We start from the raw sequence: 5,788 nt of genomic DNA, 5'->3' as shown, positions 1-5,788 counted from the left end.
GTAAATATGGACAGTGCAGGCAGTGGGGTTGCACTGGGCCCCTTGGGGTGTATGTGGGGGGCCGTAGAAAGAGCGGGCCCACCGACAATGTGTCAGCCTTTGCAAACCACTGTGAAAATATGCCTGCGCTCAAAGAAGAACTCATGTTTAATTAAAAATAAGGCCATTTGCTACATCTCTTAAAAAGGCAAACTCATCTCTCTCATGGTTTGCATTTTTTGTGAAATAGTCAGTAGCAGTCTGTAACAGAAAAATATGCTTTAAAAAATCTGTATAGTTATGCTGCCGCTGGCTCAGAGGACATCTGATGACGGGGTGCACTTTAAACACTCAAGATCCAGGGAGGCGTTTAAACATTTTATTGCAGACACTAATTCAGAATGAAAGAATTTCTCGCACTTGTATACACTCATTCCTCTTTCAGTTCATTCCGGTCTTTCTGCGCATGCTCGTTTCCTTGCTCTGTGGCACGATGATGTATATGGCGCCCAAAGCAACAGGCTGAGATAGAGCAGTCGGACTCGTTGCACTCAGCGGTTTCCATTCTCCACAGCACGGTCTTCTATCTCCCTTCTTCCACCTTCTACCTCCCTTCTCCTCCTCAACAGACAAAGCATTAGCAGAACAAGGTTGTTGTCGTACTGCTGCTTCAAGAATATAAGCAAAACAAGCCCGAAAAGGCACTAAGAACGGCGTCGTCAAGCATCTTGTTATCCGGAGCGAGGACTACAGTGTTTTCTTCCGGTAAACGTAAACACGTAACATCCGCCCCGCCCCCTATCCAATCAGAAACCTTCCCTACCCCAAACCTTGCGCAGACCTGAATAAAAGCGATTAAACTGATCTCTGTGTAAACCCTCATTCAGAATGAATATTTCCCATGTAAACTACCTGGAAACATTTTAATTCAGAATGATTTCATTCAGATTGATTTCATTCTGAATGAGAGGCCATCATGTAACCGCACCCAATAATAATAATGAAAATAATATGAGTAAATTAGATATTTAACTTACGATATTACTCTTTTTTTCTTATTTTAACAACAGTTTAAAGTCAGGATTTGTAGAACAATAACACAAAACAATCTGTTAGCTTTAAATAAAACACACAGGATTAACAAAGTTAAACATTATGAATGTTTAAAGTCTGCATGCACTCACATCAGACATCAGAGTTTTATATTCTTGGGGGCAGTGGTCGAGTCAGGAGTGCAGGTCGGGTGGAGACGTGTGATTTAACGTGCTTTTTTTTCTACGTAAACTACAACAATAAACAATAAAATACATTTCAATTAAAACAAATAATTTCTTATGTCAATGTGTAATTTTGTCAGATATGCAACAATGATTGGTGGGTAACATGAATGTCGAAGTTGTCCAATGTCAAGTCTCAATTTGATTATGTGACGTTACAATGTATGGTAGCTAGCTGCGCCTGTCATGATAGCAAACACTGGGACCTGCTGTAAGCACCATCGCGATACTTCAGTCACGATACAATACTGTTGCGATTTTATTGCAGTACAATAACTCTCCAAAGTCTCCAAAGAAAAAACTTTAACGTCTGTTTTATCTAATGTGATAAAATTTTAAGTCTGTTCATCTCACGGCAGCCATTTTTTTTTTCTTTCAAAATGTATCTAGTGGACTGAAGAAGCGATTGATTATAGTATTCTAGTAGGCTACCTAAAGTTTAATTTGTATTTGTAATATTAATAATATATTTCTACTTTGCACTGTCTGATGATACGATATCATTGCACAAAAGTATCGCGATACTCTGCTGTATCGATTTTTTTTCTATATTGCCTTGCATGTTTTCAAACTGTGGAAATAAACCTTTTGTGAAAATTTCTTGGTGCAGGCTATGTTTCAGAAACAAATTATGCTTTTAAAAAGCGATCTGTGGTCAGAACATGTCTCCAGTGTCCCCAGTGTAAATGACACCCATGGTTGACTCCATTATAATGATGATAACTTTATTTATATATTACTTTTCAAAACACAGTTACAAAGTGCTGCACAATACAACTAAACACAATTGAAACACAAGAAGAATAAAACAAATAACATGTCATCCAGTAAACGATAAAATAAGGAAGGCCAGAGCTAAAATCAAGATAATAAATGGGAAATAAAATCAATAAGAGAGCAATAAAATAGCTCAGATAAAGTCAGGGTATGCTTTTTGATAGAAGTATGTTTTTAGGACGAAGACAGTGACTCAGACAGCCTTAAATCCTCGGGCAGGTCGTTCCAAAGCCTCGGGGCCTTGGTGGCAAAACCTCTGTCCCCTTTGGTCTTCAGTCTGGACTCTGGGACAAGCAGAAGACCTCTGCGTAAAGGTTCATAAGGGACTAACAGGTCTGACATGTAGTCTGGAGCCATGAGGGGCCTTAAAAGTAATTAATAAGATCTTAAAATCGATCCTAAAACAAACAGGGTGCCAATGTAAAGAGGCTAAACTGGTGTGATGTGGTCGTGCGTCTTGGCTCTGGTTCAAAGCCTTGTGACTGCGTTGGTAGAGGCAGAGTGTGGTTTACAAACCTCTGCACACTGACACACATCTGTAGACTCTGAAAAACCTCATTGCAAGAAGCATCAAAAGAACGTAAAGATGTAAAGTCCTTGAAGGTACAGGCATAAAAAATGTTGTGGAGAATGCAACGAATCGAATTTGTCCCTATAGGAGGAGGAGGAGGGGGAGGAACGACATGTCAGGGTCAGGGTCGTAGTTTAGCCAGCTTTCAGTCTACCAGCGTGTGTGTACAGAACGCAGCAGCAGCAGCCATATGTGATCATGTAAGGTGCAGTTGGATCTCCCACTGAAAGGAGAAAAGCCTGCTGCTGCGTGCGTCTTGCCTTCAGCACCGCGGACAGCTCCTGCTTTACTCCACAGGTGAGGTTCTGTCTGGGTGACGCTGGGTGCACACGGCACAGCACGGCACGGCAAACAGGGCTGCTTTATTCTCCTGCACAATGTGATGTGTCTACATTCAAACAAGAGGTGCATTTGCCTCACATGCTCTTTTTCCCACCGTGTCCTCCTGAACCCCCCCCCCCACTCTCTCCCTCTGTTTTGTCTCCTTGTTTAACAGGCTGAAGGCTGCTGCAGTAGGAGCTCTGATAATTGGGGAAACTCGTTCAGCCTCGTCTCTACAAAGGCCTGGAATACGCAGGTGAGACCAGATACCTGGAGGATGAACCCACAGTTTGAGTCTCTGTTCACTTCAGCAGCATGTTGGTTTAGATCCAATGATTCAGCTGTTCTGGTTCATTCTGTAGATGTCACAAATCCTCCTCAGACATCACAGCAGGAAAACAAACAAACACGATGTTTGGAAGATGGAGAAAAAGAAAAGGAAAAAGAAAGACAGAAAGAGGAGACTGATAAAAGGAAAGACACACAGAAATAAAGGAAAGAGAGACAGAAAAATAAAAGAAAAAAGAAAGCAGGACAGAAAAAGAAAGACAAGGAGAAAAGAGACTTAAAAATAAAAGGTAAGACAGAAAGACAAAGAAAAAAAGAACAACAAAGAAAATAACGACAGAAAGAGAAAAATAAGGAAATAAAAAAGGAAAAAGAGACAAAAAGAAAAAGAAAGGGGGAAAGGAAAGACAAAGGAAGAAAAGATTAAAAAGAAAATGAGAGAACAAACAAGAGAAATAAAGAGAGAAAAGGGTGGAAAAAGACGAAAAGGAATGGCAGATGAGTAGGTAAAGAAAGAAAGGAGGAAAAGGGAAATGAGAGGAAAGAAAAAGACGAAAAAGGAATAAAGAAATAGAAAAAGAATATGGAAAAGAGGAAGACAAAAATAAAACTGAGCAGTAGATGGACGGATAAAGAAAGAAAAGGAAAGAGGTAGCGAAAAAACAAAAGGAGGAAAAAGGAGATAAAAAGGAAAGAGAGGAAGAACAGGAGAAAGAAAAAGAAATGGAACAAGAAAGAGACAGAAAAAGAAAAGGGATGACAGATGGATAGATAAAGGAAAGGAAAGAGGCAGAGAAAGAAGGAAAAGAAAAGGAGGAATGAGAGAGAAAAAGAAAAGGACAGAAAGAAAATGAAAGCAAGATAAAAAAAGAAAGAAAAAATGATGAAAAGAGAGTAAGACAGAAAAAGAAAAGGAACAACAGATGCATAGATAAAGAAAGAGAAGGAAAAGAATGAGACAGAGAGAAGACAAGAAAGACAAAAACAAAAGGAGGAAAAGGGAGATAAAAAGGAAAGAAAGGATGACCAGGAGAAAGAAAGAAAGAGAGATGGAACAAGAACAGAAAAAGAAAGGGGATGACAGATGGATAGATAAAGGAAAGGAAAGGAAAGAGGCAGAGAAAGAAGGAAAAGAGAAGAAAGAAAAAAACAAAAAAGGAAAGAAAGAAATTGCAAGATAAAGAAAGAAAGAAACGGAAAAAGAATATGGAAAAGAGGACGACAAAAAGAAAACTGAGCAGCAGATGGACAGATAAGGAAAGAAGGAAAGAGAGGATGAGAGACAGAAAAAGAAAAGGACAGATTAAAAGAGACAAAGAAAGAAAGATAAATGAAAGAAAAAGACCAAGAGAAAAAAGAGAGTAAGACAGAAAAAGAGAATGAATGACAGATGGATAGATAAAGAAAGAAATGGAAAGAAAGAGAGAGAGATAGAATGAGACAAAAAAGGAGGAAAAGGGAAACAGAAGGAAGGTGCATGAAGATGTTGGCCTTTAATTATGACGTTGCTGGTTTGATATCTGGCCTCTGTCCACATGCCCACGTGCCCTTGAGCAAGACGAGGACACTGACGTCAGAGCTCTGATATAATGAAAGAAAATGTCTCATAAATAATATAAAACTACCTGACAGATGAATGTAGAATAAAACATTTAATACCTTTTATTTTGATCATCAGCTGACTGGTCATTAACATCAGGTTATTGATCAGCTATAGATAAATACACAGATAGATCCTGATGGTGCAGTCTTGTGTTGTTTACCTGCTGCTCTCTTAATGTTGTCTCGCTCGGCCTGTAATGCTGTGAAATGAGTCAAACTTCACACCTAATGTCATTGAAATGAATCATTACCATGGAAAGAGACAAAACGCCTCTCGCGCATCCACTGACAGGAATTAGCCTATTGCGTGTTTGCTTAACTGCGAACTAACAAAACGAGGCTGTTGGTAAATATTGAAATGCGCTTCGATTGGTGGCCCCTGTGTTAAAGCACAGGGCTCTCCCTATTGATGGGCGCCAGCTAATCCATCGCATTTCCCTCTAAATAGCTTTGTGCATGAGAAAAGGCCCGCGGCCCCTCCTCCCCGGCCCTGCACGGACACACTGTAATGCACGAGCGTTTTGTCACAAGGCCATTATGGAGGTTGTGTAGCATTAGCCCTTGTTCGGCTACTCCCACTCCCAGCGCATCTATTCACATTCATGTAGACGCGCCTGTTGTGCAGGTATTTCCTCACCTGCAGCGGGTTTCTGTGGACTTTAAAGTTGAAGGTCCGAGCAGATGCTGCAGGAGGCTCTCTGATGCTGTCTCCTCCTCACACAGTCACTGCTGACCCGCTATGAAACCTTCCACATGCAGGCTGGCCTCTCAGAGCGCCACTACAAACACCCTGCATGCGCGGCCCTGGTGTTCCTGCGCGCCGCGTGTGATTCAGGTTCGCTCGGAGGCTACAGCTATGGACGTGTAACCATAACAACTGTGTTCTGATTGGCTCTCCTGGCACGGGAATTAACAAGGGCGTCATCCAATGTGAGCGCAGGATGCGCGTCGCGCTGGCAAAACCTCGTGATAA

This window comes from Epinephelus fuscoguttatus, linkage group LG18 (genome assembly GCF_011397635.1).
Source record: "Epinephelus fuscoguttatus linkage group LG18, E.fuscoguttatus.final_Chr_v1".
Classification (NCBI taxonomy): Eukaryota; Metazoa; Chordata; class Actinopteri; order Perciformes; family Serranidae; genus Epinephelus; species Epinephelus fuscoguttatus.
This window is presented reverse-complemented; position numbering follows the sequence as displayed.